We start from the raw sequence: 14,018 nt of genomic DNA on the forward strand, positions 1-14,018 counted from the left end.
TTTGAGTGAGGTCCAGATGTATGGTGTTCCCCACTGAGCCCCAGGGGAACCCCCTAGCGTACCCCACTTGCCTGAACTTTCTTTCCCTCCAGCTGCAGGCCCTGAGGGAAGCCAATCCTCTGTCTCCCACTGCCTGTACAACAAGGGAAAGACCACTGGGCAGCCCAGGGCAGAGTTCCATGCTGCCCAGGGACAGTCCCCGCAGGGGTGCTCACTTCCCCATTCACTCCCTTCCATCTCCCTCCTCACTACAGCTGTCAGACTGAGCAGATAACTCTGCAATGGCGGGGACATATACTTATACTGAACCCCACAATATTTGGGACATACTTATACTGAAAAAAATAATATGTTATTTATTTGAAATTCCAATTTCATTAGACCCTGTTTCATCTGGCCACCCTAGTCCTGATGTTTCCCCCCTACCCCAGGTGAGAGGCGGGAAGAAAGTCAGGGAGGCCATGGAGAAGGAGGGGTGGTGGGAAAACCTGTGGAGGACAGACCACCCAGCTCAGAGTGTGGCCAGGATAGGAAAGGGCTGCTGTGGGGGGCTGGCTACTCTTTTCATCCCCAGGACCAAGCTTGCCTGAGGTTCCTCCCTCTGAGAGTTAGAAGTTAAGAAAGTATTTAGAGTTAAGAAAATGTAAATATGTCTTTCTATGCTGATGTTCTCCAGGGTCAACTCATTTTAAAGAGGAAGAAACAGAGGGAGACACACAACCCTTCTGACCCCAAGATAAAGATCGCAATAAGCCTCCCAGCTCCCCAAGAACCATAGCTGGTCACAGAATGAGAGTTAACGGGAGCTTTGAGGTCACTCGTGGGACCATCTCAAGTTCCAGGTGGGCAAACCCAGACCAGAGAAGCAAGGAACTTGCTCTTGACCCCCAGAGCGTTGTTCTCTCCAGGCTGCCGTATCAATAAGACAGCAGGAGACGAGGGTCTGGATGATAACCACAGTGAGTGGGATAGTCAGCCCCTGCGTTTTCTGAGAACTGAGAGTCACCCTGAGAAGTTATGAGTTGATATATCACTGAGAAAACTCTGTGCACTGGGCAACAATGTTATCGGCAAATCTTGATCTCTTGAAGGTGGAACCTGGGGTTGTGAGAACAGATGAAAGTCTTTGACTATCAGGTTTTCTCAAAGCCAAGGGTCTCGTGACCTAAAGGAATAAGGTGAGTGTGAGATATTTATGACATGGCATGTATACCCTCTTGTGAAATAATAGAAAATGTATATATTGGCCTCTGCACTCCCCCCACAACTCAGTTCCCAGCACAGAGCTCCTAAAACCCTTGTAATTTCCTAAGTGACAAGAATACCCAGGGCATCTTTGTTTCTACTATTTCGTCTTTGACCCTGAATCCTGACCTAAGACTTCTAAATCCCTAGTGATTCCCTGGGTGGTAGCGGTGCCTTTTGTTCTAAAGAGGTGACTCTTGGGGCACCTGGGTGGCGCAGTCATTAAGCGTCTGCCTTTGGCTCAGGGCATGATCCCAGCGTTCTGGGATCGAGCCCCACGTCAGGCTCCTCCACTATGAGCCTGCTTCTTCCTCTCCCACTCCCCCTGCTTGTGTTCCTTCTCTCACTGGCTGTCTCTGTCAAATAAATAAAGAAAGAAATCTTTAAAAAATAAATAAAAATAAAGAGGTGACTCTTGATTGGCCCCTGGATGATAGCAGCCCACCAGAAAGACCAGGCTGTGATTAGAAACTTAGAACTGTTAGCCCCACCCCCCATTTTCCGGAAAGGGAAGAGAGGCTGGAGATGGAGCTAATGATCCATCATGCCTGTGTGATGAAGGCTCTGTAAAATCTCCCACAGTAGGGGGTTCGGAGAGCTTCTGGGTTGGTGAACATGGGGGGAACGCTGGAAGGACAATGTGTCTGGCCAGGGCATGAAGCCCTGCACCCCTTCCCACACACCTTTCCCTATGTGTATCTTCCTTTGGGATATCCATTCATCCGTATCCCTTACCATATCCTTTCACAATAAACAGGTAAAGAGTGGGTAAAGTCTGGAAGCCATTCTCGCGAATTAATCAAACCCAAGGAAGGGTCTGTGGGAACCTCCAACCCACAGCTAGTCAGTCAGCAGCACAGGTGGCCTCCTGGATTTGCGACGGGCATCTGAAGTGGGAAGACAGGAGAGTCTTGTGGGACTGAGCCCTCACCCTGTGGGATCTGACCCTGTGTCCAGGTAGATAGTGTCAGAACTGATTTAAATTGTGGGACACTCAGCTCGTATTACAGAATTTCTTGGTGTGTGTGGGAAAAACCCAGGTGGTGTCAGAAGTGTTGAGTGTAGCAGTAGCAAGAGCATCAAGGGAAAATGCAGGAGGAAGAGGGGTTTTTTTTCTACTCACCTCTGCTAGCAATAGTTAGGATTCCCTTAACCTTGAACTAGTCCCTAGAGGGGCTGACACTCTCCTGGTGGTGAACTTTCGACATTGCATTCTGGAATCTAAGCAGGTAGCTCAACATTCTTGGTTGGGGGGCCGGTGTGGGCTGTCCTGCACATTTAAGGATGTTCGAGAGCATCTCTACCTATTTGAAGCCAGTGGCAACCCCCCTCACATTATGACAATGAAAAATGTCTCCAGATATTGCCAGATGTTCCCTGGGGACCAAATCACCTCCCCACACCACTGAGGAGCCCAGATCTATAGCACCGGACCCCAGGCCCCCTGGGCCGGTGGCTGCACCATTCCTGCCTCGTGTCCTTTAATCACCAACTACAAACAGTTGGTTGAACCCCACCAGAGAGTGTGACAGTGATATTCTTCAGCCAACACTCAAGCCCAAATACTCCAGTTGCCAGGACCAAAACCCAGCTGGGACCGATGAGACAAGATTATCTCAGTGGATGTGTCTGCATGCGCCCCCAAAACCAGAAGGTCGTGTCTGACCTCCTGGAGCATTTCCATCTCCTTGGACCCGGGATACCTGCTCCGCACCCCACCTGTGTAACTGCTCCTGAACCTTTTATTTGGGCATCTCTCTGAACAATCCTTCTAGCTTCTAGATTCTTGCCTCCCTCTGGCTTCTGTGTGCCGTTTAACTCAGATGACAGACTCCTTGCTCCAGTCTGACCTAGCCTCTCACAGCTCCCCAGGGAGACAAGCGTCCCTGGGGATTCAGATAGTTTCAGGAACTATCATGACTACACTGGTTTGCCCCGAAGTTTCCATTTCTGATCACCAGGTGAATAAATCCAGAAGAACCTTCCAAGCCTCTCTTACAGCCTCTTCTCACTCAGAGCCGAGGAAAGAGGAAAGCAGCTAGCAGAGGAAGAATGGGGGGTAGAGCATGAAAGGAATCTTTGTTTTGTTTTGTGTTCCACCATGATGCATTAGGGTGAGCAGTAACCCATGCTAATGGGCCTTAGTCATGAAAGCTGTACTTGCCCGAGGACAGGGAAACTGGAAGGAAAACAAGCAGAGGTTTCGTGGAAAGTCCATGGGTGAGAGTAGATTAAATGTATATGGTGCAAACTGTCTCCCAGGCCCTGTTCCTTTTCTCTTGGGTGGCAGTGGGAAGCCACACATTTGCAGAAACCAGCCGCACCCCGGCTGCAGGGATCTTTGAGAGCAGCAGGGTGGCGCCAGATGGCAGGAAGGGGAAGGCAGCAGCCCCCAGCTGGGAGGATGGGGCAAATCTGAACCTTGGAGCTGGTGAGATGGAATCTCTGTAGTCTGAAACATTTAGAAGATGTTTTTGCAAAGCTCATGTACTTAATCAGTGGTGAGAGACAAAGGGCCTTTCTGACTCATACAAATTCTACTGGGGTTGGGTGACCTGAGTGTTAAAAGACATCTCAGCTAAGACAAATGAGAAAGTTCTAATAGTTAATCACTGACGAGTCTCCCCAAGTGCCAGGCTGCCAGATGAGAACACACACTGCCTTGCCCTGATGGCATAATTTGTCATAAAGCTCTGGAGCAAGAGCCGTGACAATTTGATTTCACAGATACCTCCATCCGTTGACGTGCGTCAGGAACAGGGAAGGAGCTTCCTGCATCAGCTGCCACCACCTCAGGCCTTCAGAAATGTGGCCCTGCTGTGGCCTGAGGTACGCCATCGGTCTTAGTCTATTTGGTCTGCTATAATAAGAGGACTGTAATCTGGATGGTCTAAACAATAAACATTTATTTCTCACAATCCTGGAGGCCAGGAAGTTTGAGAGCAGAGCACAAGCAGACTGAGTGCCTGGGGAGAACCAGCTTCCGGTTCACAGAAGCTGTCTTCTTTCTGTGTCCTCACATGATGGACCAGGGAAGGAGCTCTCTGGGGTCTCTTTCATAAGGGTGTTAGACCCATCACCACATTGGGGAATGAGGATTTTAACACTGAATTGGGGGGGGGTCATAAATATTCAATCTGTNCTAGTCCCATCACCACATTGGGGAATGAGGATTTTAACACTGAATTGGGGGGGGTCATAAATATTCAATCTGTTGAACGATCCTACCTTTATTCCTGCACGTTCTCTGGAGAAGGGTCGGTCATACTTGAGTACGAGGAAACGTCCATTAAGTTTGGTGAGGCAGCTGGAAGTACTCTGAAGGTTCAGGTGTTTCTGATTTCTTTCTTTTTTTTTTTTTTTTAAGATTTTATTTTTTATTTATTTGACAGAGATAGAGACAGCCAGCGAGAGAGGGAACACAAGCAGAGGGAGTGGGAGAGGAAGAAGCAGGCTCATAGCAGAAGAGCCTGATGTGGGGCTCGATCCCGCAACGCCGGGATCACGCCCTGAGCCGAAGGCAGACGCTTAACCGCTGTGCCACCCAGGCGCCCCTTAATGGTTTCTCTTTAAGGAAAGGAACTTTATTAGTGGCACCTCATACACTTTTCCTGTTATTTCNTTTCTGTCTTCATAAATCCAACACAGTTAGCCCCTGACTATCCCTCCCCCTTCCCTTGCCCACTCTTCTGTCTGCGCTGGATGCTGCCCCTTTTCCTGACTGAGGGCCTTTGCTTGCTGGAACATTCCTCCTCCTGAGAGCCCCAGGGTCACTCCCATAAATCCTTCTGAGTTTGTTCAAGGAGGCCTCCTCTGGACACTCTTTCACTGGTCTCTCTCCCCTACTAGAATGCAAGTTTTACAAAGGAAGCAGTTTTTGTCTCTTTCATTCACTAGTTAGGGCCATGTCTGGTACACAGTAAGTGTTAATAAACATTTGTTCTATGACTAAATGTCCTCCTGTCGCTCGGTCATTGTTCCTTTGGATGACGGGATTCTGATAAAATTTCCTCCACCTACGTTCCAAAGGACACTGTTGTTTCTCAAGAAAGGAAACTGAGTTACTAATATGCAGGTGGAATTTTCTCTAATTTCCTGCATGGCTATGGAGTCTTTTCTGTTTTTCATATTCCCTCATCCATTCATTAGAGAACCAGAAAGTCCATGCCTGGGGATATCATTTTACTCAGAAAAAGCGTCTTTTATCTGTGACCAAAATTCCTCTCCTGACTGTTCCCATCTACACAGAACTCAAACACAGCCTTTATATGGTTACTAAGATGCCAAGTATGTGACAAATCTACTAGATGATTGATTCTGAGCTCAAGCCGTAGCTTGTTAGAAAAGGGAAATCTCCTACTTGCCTCAACATTTGATACGAGACTCAGTAGGAGGAAGACAGCATGTAGTCACCAAACACTGATATAAAACTGAAACAAATCCATCGTTAATGTTCATCACATGATATCTGAAACTATAGCTTTCTTACTAGGAAACATGAAATGTAAATAGTTGAAGAAGTCTTAAAGTGATAGAGTTCTAAAACTCCACATGTTAGTAAAACGGAGTGTTTGAAAAATGATCATTGTGTTGCATTGAATTGTTCTTTTCCTTTTTGTCAAGAAAACCACCTACACGACTTCTTTAACCAGGACAAAAGGGAACATGCAGAGGGACGGCTAAGAGCAGAGAAGTCACTTGACTAGGTCTCCAGTGTCCTCGAGTTAAAAGATCTACTCTCCAGGAACTGGCTGTGTCCCTATGGACACTGTTTAAAACCTGTGGTCCTCAGAGGAACCCTCTTACACTGTTGGTGGGAATGCGAGCTGGTGCAGCCACTCTGGAAAACAGTGTGGAGGTTCCTCAAGAAGTTAAAAATAGAACTACCCTATGACCCAGCAATTGCACTACTAGGTATTTACCCAAAGATACAAATGTAGTAATCCGAAGGGGCACCTGCACCCCAATGTTTATAGCAGCAATGTCCACAATAGCCAAACTGTGGAAAGAGCTAAGATGTCCATTGACAGATAAATGGATAAAGAAGATGTGCTATATATATATATATATATATACACAATAGAATATTACTCAGCCATCAGAAAGGATGAAATCTTACCATTTACATTGACATGTATAGAACTGGAGGGTATTATGCTGAGCGAAATTAGTCAATCAGAGAAAGACAATTTTCATATGCCTTCACTCATATGTGGAATATAAGAAACAGCACAGAGGATCATAGGGGAAGGGAGGGAAAACTGAATGGGAAGAAATCAGAGAGGAGAGGGAGACAAATCACGAGAGACTCTTAACTATGGGAAAAAAACTGAGGGTTGCCGGAGGGGAGGTGGGTGGGGGGATGGGGTAACTGGATGATGGGCAGTAAGGAGGGCACATGATGTGATGAGCCCTGGGCGTTACACACAACTAGTGAGTTACTGAACTCTACATCTGAAACTCATGATGTACTCTATGTTGGCTAATAGAATTTAAATTAAAAAAATCTGTGGGCCTCGGTTTCCTCATTTGTAAAATTTGGGGATTTGATCTCTAAGGTCCTCTTGAGTATACAAGTTTTAATTCTGACTTTCTCTCTATGACTGATACCAGAACAACCTCCCCCTTCACCCCTCCAACACACAGCAAATGTTCCGCATCCCACCGCCCCCTTCCTGGGTTCCTAGTCATCCTGCAGAATGTGCAGACATCACTGGCTCTGACGCGCTTACTGCACATCAGTGTCCCAGGCACGAATGCTGCAAGGTGTCCAGCTCTACCTCACAGGAATAAGTCACTACAGTGTATATAGTTTAAGTCCTTCTTCATATTAGCACATCATTCACAACCCCCCCGCCCCCCCCCATTTGGCTTCATTGCAAATAGCCCTCCCCACCTGGATAGGCAGAGAGATGCAAGCAGTGAAACGCTAGTGCTCGTCCTGGGAGGAGGGTCATCTGGTGGCCCCCTCTGAGGGCCCAGGTGAGAGTGACACATACACTGGCCAATCAGCACCTGCAGGACTCCAGCTGAACCAGCTCCCAGCTTCTTGGCAGAGACTCTGCTGGAGGCTCCTTGAGGGTGGGTGTCAATGTTTTAGGAGAAGGTGCCAGACTAAGCTTCTAGGGAAGCTGCCTGGGAAACATGGCAGGTAAGATTTGTACCTCTAATCACAGAAGTAGGTGTCATATATTCTAAGATGCAAAGAAAAGAATGCCACCACGTAGGCCAAACCAGTGAGGCAGCTCAGAGACATTGAGTGAAGACCTCCACTCCAAGGCTAAAGGAGCCTCATCTGAGAACCTCCTTTGTACTTCCCTTTTCGCCCATTCCCAAATCCAATCTCAACGCTATAGAGGTCAAGGGCAGGCAGCCCCAAGAAGGGCCACTTTGGCATGAGCATTATTTTGCGTTAAAAGCAATCAAGACCCATCAGATTCAGGAAAATCTCTTTACCTCCCCCTCAACTGCCTGCTTATACCACCAGGAAGAGAGCTATTAACACAGATTGCTCTTTACCTAAGAAACTTATCTGCAGAGTAGGGCAAACTTTGTTTCCCAAACATCTCCTCTCACCTTCTTGCTAATGGTCTGTCTCCCCTTTGCATCCTCAGACCCTACCCCTCTCCTTAGTTCATATAATCATCATGTTGCTTCACTGTCTTTGGAATTTCCATGTCTGTGTGGATTCCCTGTACCTTCACTATTAAATTTGATTTTCTTCTGTTAATCTGTCTCATGTCAATTTGATTCTTAGTACAGCAAAAAGAACCTTGCAGGGTAGAGGAAATTCTTCCTCCCCAACAACCCTAAAAAAGCTTAGAAACCTAAAGTCATCTCTGTACCGATGTATCAACACTATGACTAAAACTCACATACATTACATACATAAATACTCAGCTGTGTTTTCCAGAACTACGTATATTCACAGAACATTGAGGCAATTTCAGGAAAGGATACATTTTTCTCCTGTAGTAATTATATGTAATCCTAATCCCACATGCCTTCATGAACAAGATTTTATTTGGTTCGGTAGAAATTTATTTCAAGAAAACAAAACACCCAGCACCTTGTCTACACTCAAGCCACGTTCATTCCCCTTTCACACTGGCAGCCCCAGGTAGTAGGTTGGTCTATTAGAACTGGGTTTCTCAAACTTTAATGCAACTAGGTATCACCTGAGATCATGTTACAATGTGGATTCTGATTACACAGGTTTGGGGTAGGGCCCAAGATTCTGCATTTCTACCAAGCTCCCAGATGATGCTGATGTTCTTGGTCTATGCACTGCACGTAGAATAGCAAGGACTCAGGTTGTGCCTACATAATGTGATGTGATTTTAGGTGTTAAATAGAAAACCACAGGCCCCACATGAAATCACATAGGCCAAGTCTCCCAACAGGGGTTTAACGTCTAACAAAAGAGCAGTTTCAACCTCTCCCAGACATGTAGCCTTACCAGTCTGTCAACAATTCTCTGCTCAGCACCAATGAGGCCTTCTGCCACATGGCCCCACCAACCCCCATAGGAAGATAGAAGATGAGGTGATCTGTATGATGATACCCCCCCCCAAAGGAAAGTGACCTTACCTGAAACAATCTTTTCTTTCCTTTGCTAATAACTTCCTTGCCCCATCCTCCCTCCTATAAAAACCTTTCATTTTGTACAACTCCACAGAGGTTCTTTGCTTGCTACGTGGGATGGTGCCCAATTCCTGAATTGCTTAATAAAGCCAATTAGATCTTTAAGTGTACTTGTTTGAATTATGTTTTTTAACATAGGCCTTGCCCAGTGGCTGTCAGTTTGGCTTAAGTTCTCAGCACTCAGTTTTCCAGNGGTGCCCAATTCCTGAATTGCTTAATAAAGCCAATTAGATCTTTAAGTGTACTTGTTTGAATTATGTTTTTTTAACATAGGCCTTGCCCAGTGGCTGTCAGTTTGGCTTAAGTTCTCAGCACTCAGTTTTCCAGCTTTGAGGGCTCCCCGCTAACTAGTCTAATTGGCCAATTAGCTAGAAATTGCTAATAGAGTCCTGTCAGGGATGTCTACATTTCTGGACATAAACATGACTTTATCCAAACTCCCAAGAGGACAATGGGTTCAGCCCCAGGTCTGTGGGACCACTTTGTTCACAGAGATGCTCTGCTGTTGAAAGTGGTGAAGGGGGTCCCATCAGGAAGTATAGGATAGTACAGACTTGACTTTCCCATAATTCATCCCAGATCTTCTCTCCAGCCCCTGATTTTTGCTGAGACCCAGAATCCCCAAGGAACACAAGCTCTCTTACCCCCAACCCATGGTAGCCAAAGTTCAGAAATCCTTAGGGAACCTAAGATGTGTGGGTTTATTTGATTCATTATGGGTTTTGAAAATTAAAATAATTCCAAATTCATATGCCAGACAAAAGGGATCATTAGATATAAACCAGGGCAAACTCCTTGTGCCAGGAAGTAAGGAAAACTCAAAGAATGATGGGAATCTATCAAAAGGATACAGGAGCTAGTTTGGGGCTCCTTATAGTAACCCCATTTTCTAGTTTCTATATTTGATGATTTGACATCAGGAGCCTGGCTGACCCTGGAGGGACTGTCCCTCTGGGGGTTAGCTAATCCCTAAACAGAGTCCTTGATTCATCTTTTCATATGCAAACCAAGCATTCCAGAACCCACACCCCAACCTCTTCCTCTACTGGACTTCCCTGCTCAAGATCATTCTTCCCCTGCCCTAATGACCTCAAATACAAGTATTAGACAACCAGGGACAGCCCCTTTGCTCCAGGACCTGCTGAAATTACTCAAACTAGCCAATCTTAAGCCTGCTTACCCTGCCTTTCCCATTCTATCCCATGGAAACTACAATAAAGGCCCCACATTTTCCCCTCATTTCCTCTGCCTCCTGACTGACCCTGGTGCTTCCCCATGCGACCCTGTGTAGCACGCTATTGCCTCTTGTTTCTAGCCATCTGAGCATATAAAAAATGTCTCCCTGCATGACAGTTATTTTTGAGTGTGATGTTTTCTTACTTGACTAAAACCATCCTGGGTGTCCTTAAAACACTTCCACTGGCCAAAGGGGACAATTTGAACATCAAAGTAAGTATAATCAGATAGATTATAAACCATTTCATACACTCCATTAGTTCCTATTGATAATAATGAATAAATGAACAAAGAAATTAATGGGGAAAAGGGAAAGCTCTTTCTTACAATAGAGTGCCAACCAATGAATGTAGAAGGGATGAGAGAATCAGAAATGCACTAATAGTAAATGCTGAAGCTAGCAGGTGAAAGTCTGATAGGAACAAGGTATTGATATGGTCTCAAAGTGTCTCCCCATAAGTTACTTTTTCATTAGTAACTTTGTAAAAGAGAAACTGGCAGACATCACCTTAACTCAGAAGGAAGCTTGTTCAAAATGGTGGACACTGATGAAACAAGCAAGAGGCCTTGAGAAGCATAGAAAAATCTATAAGAAATGATACATCAATAAGGACTTAAAAAGATGATTGATTGATTGATTGATTGACTGATTTCAGAGAAAGAGAGCAAGAGAGAAACTCAAGCAGACNATGAAACAAGCAAGAGGCCTTGAGAAGCATAGAAAAATCTATAAGAAATGATACATCAATAAGGACTTAAAAAGATGATTGATTGATTGATTGATTGATTGATTGATTGACTGATTTCAGAGAAAGAGAGCAAGAGAGAAACTCAAGCAGAGTCCATGCTGAGCGCTGGGCTCTATCTCATGACCCTTAAATCCATGACCTGAGCCAAAATCAAGAGTGGGACACTCAACCAACTGAGCCACCCAGGTGGCCCTCAATAAGGACTTTCAACTAAGCTTCTGAAAATAGCAGAAAATTAAATTAAACAGAGGATCTTTTCCCCTGAAACTCCCACTGGTTGAATATTGATGCACAACCAATTTGCAATGGGGTGCGATGAGTTAAAATTACTTGTCATTTGGGTAATTCTCTCATTTCCAAAGTACTTGCCCAAGTATAATCTCACTTGACACTATTTTTCACAACGATTCTGTGATCAAGATATTGTTATCTCCTAGTTTACGTATAAGCAAACTAAACCCAGAGGCTAAGTGACTTGCCCAAGGTCATAAAATAGAGACCTAACCTGTGCTGTTGGCATCCCTCCCACACTGCACTGTCACCTGTACCCACTAGCACCATCTGTGTCCTTTGAAAAATGCCAGGTGACTCCGCATTACAAAGGGAAGTGTCCTTGAGGGGGTAAAAAAACATTTCCATATTTCTTTTGAATCTCATTTTGTCAGTACACTTAACCTGGATCACTGTCGTCCATTTGGTAAAATTCCTGAAAATAAAAACAAATTTCAGAAAAGTAAATTACATTATCAGAGTTGTGTGTGTGTGTGTGTGTGTGTGTGTGTTAACGCTTGTCAAGTTAAATGTGAAAGAATAAAACACCAAAGACATGAATTTCCATCCATCTGGAAAAGCCAGGGAGACAAATACCACCATCCCCCCCACCACCACTTCTGTCCTCATGTGCACACAGGCCTTCATCAATGCTGTTTTCCATGTCTTCTGCTCCATGTACATGTAAAGAGTTGGTAGAAAATCAGCACTCCTAGAATGCTCTCTTAATCTCTTCGGGTTGCTCTAACAGAATACCAGAAACTGGGTGGTTTACAACAACAGAAACATTTCTCCCAGTTATGAAGGCTGGCAAATCCAAGATCAAGGCACCAGCAGATTTGGAAGGAGAGTCACTTGCTCATAAACGGCCATCTTCTCTCTGTCCTCACATGGCGGAAGGGGCAGAAAAGCTCTCTGAGGTCTCTTTCTTAAGGGCACTAATCCCACTCAAGACAGTTTCACCCTCATAACTTAATCACCTCCCAGAGACCCCACATCCAGACACCATCATCCTGGGGATTAGTTTTCAACACATGAATTTTGGTGGGACTCAACCATTCAGTCCATAGCAGCAGTACTTTTCCTCATGGTTCTTATCAATCACAGAGCAATCACTTGTTTTCCAGAATTAATGTCTTGCTTTCTTTTGTTTCTTTTAAACATTCTGTATTTGTAATTTTGAGAAATTCAGAAAATACCAGGGAAGTCAAAATAATCATTTAATAAACATCCTTAAGCCTATTTACCCAGAACTGACTCTTTCTTTTTTATTAAAAAAAAAAGTAAAACAAAATAACAATACCATAGATAAAACAGGAGTTCCTTTTGTTGTTCTCCAGCTAAATTTATTCCCCTTCACCAACAAAAAACAAATCTCTGAATTAATTTATAAAATATTGTACATACATATTTATGTGCTTAAACAGCATGTGTTATTGTTTATTATCCACTACTTTAACAAGAAAAAATAAAGTTGAATAAATCTTTGCAGTTCTGAAATCTTTCTGGCTAAAACTGAATTCTCTTATTTCTTCCCAACATAAATAAAACTCTATTAGGTGAGTAATGATGGTAATCACTTTTGCGTGTTTATAAAATTGTATATGTGTTTATAATATGTATATATTTTAATATATTTATTTATATATAATACGTTACATATTATAATAATATATTGTAATATATATTATATATTGTATATTATGTATATAAATTCAATACCTATTTTGGCTACCCATCTCTCTTACCCCTGGGAACACCATTTTCTCTTGCTGTCTCCAGAGAGCTCTGTAATTCAGGACTCCCTGGCTACCTTCTTGAACTTTCTGCCCATTAAAGCAACTAGACTCACCTGCTTCTGACAGTTAAGTGTTGTGCCTGGCATCTGCTACTGTATCCTTTTTCCCTATTGTTATTGGAGACTCTAGTTCTGTGACAGCATCTCCTACCATCAGCTCTGGCCCACACCCCCCTCTGAGCATGTCCACAGTACTGGTGCTCCCCTAGAAGTTATCCTCTGTTGCCTTGGTAAATTAGCCGCCTGGGCCTGCTGAGGGACAGGTCTGGCAGAATAAAAGACCCATCTAACATGCTCGGTTCTCTGGGTCTTCCTTCACAGTCCGCCTTGAGAACTTCATCTATCTGTGCTTACCTCAACCGGGCCATCGCTTTTTCTAAGCTACTAACAGTCACATTAGAACTGTACCCAAGGAACATAGAAAGATCTTTAAAAGATATCAGCGAGAGAAAAAAAAACCAAAACAGGTTACATGCAGAACGAGAATCTGAATGATATCAGATTTTTTTACAGCCAAACTCTGGAAGTTAGATTATAAGCAATGCCTTCAAATTTCTGAGGGGGAAAAAAAAAACAACTCTTTCAATATAGAATTCTAAACTCAGCAAAACTACAAATTAAATGTGGAGATATTTTCACACATGTAAAATCTCAAAGTTTGCCCTTTTTAAAGAAGCTACCTGTTATGAATTGGATGTTTGTGTCCAACACCCAAAATTCATATTTGAAGCCCTAAATCTCCAATGGACTAGTACTTAGAGTTGAGACCTTTGGGAGGTGATTAGGTTTAGATGAGATTCTGAGAGTGGAGCGCCCACAATGGGATTTGTGTAATAAGAAGAGGAAGACCAGAGTGGGCTCTCTCCTGTGCTCCCTCTCTCTGTCTCTCTCCCTACCTCCTATGTGAGGACAAGTAAGAAGGCAGCCATAGGCAAACCGAGAAGAGGCCCCTCACCGAGAACCAAATCTGCCAGCACCTTGATCTTGGACTTCCAACCTCCAGAATTGTGAGAAATGAATGTTTGTTGTTTAAGCCACCCAGTCTGGGGGATTTTATTACAGCAGCCTAAACTCAA

This window comes from Ailuropoda melanoleuca, chromosome 15, assembly GCF_002007445.2.
Source record: "Ailuropoda melanoleuca isolate Jingjing chromosome 15, ASM200744v2, whole genome shotgun sequence".
Taxonomy (NCBI): Eukaryota; Metazoa; Chordata; class Mammalia; order Carnivora; family Ursidae; genus Ailuropoda; species Ailuropoda melanoleuca.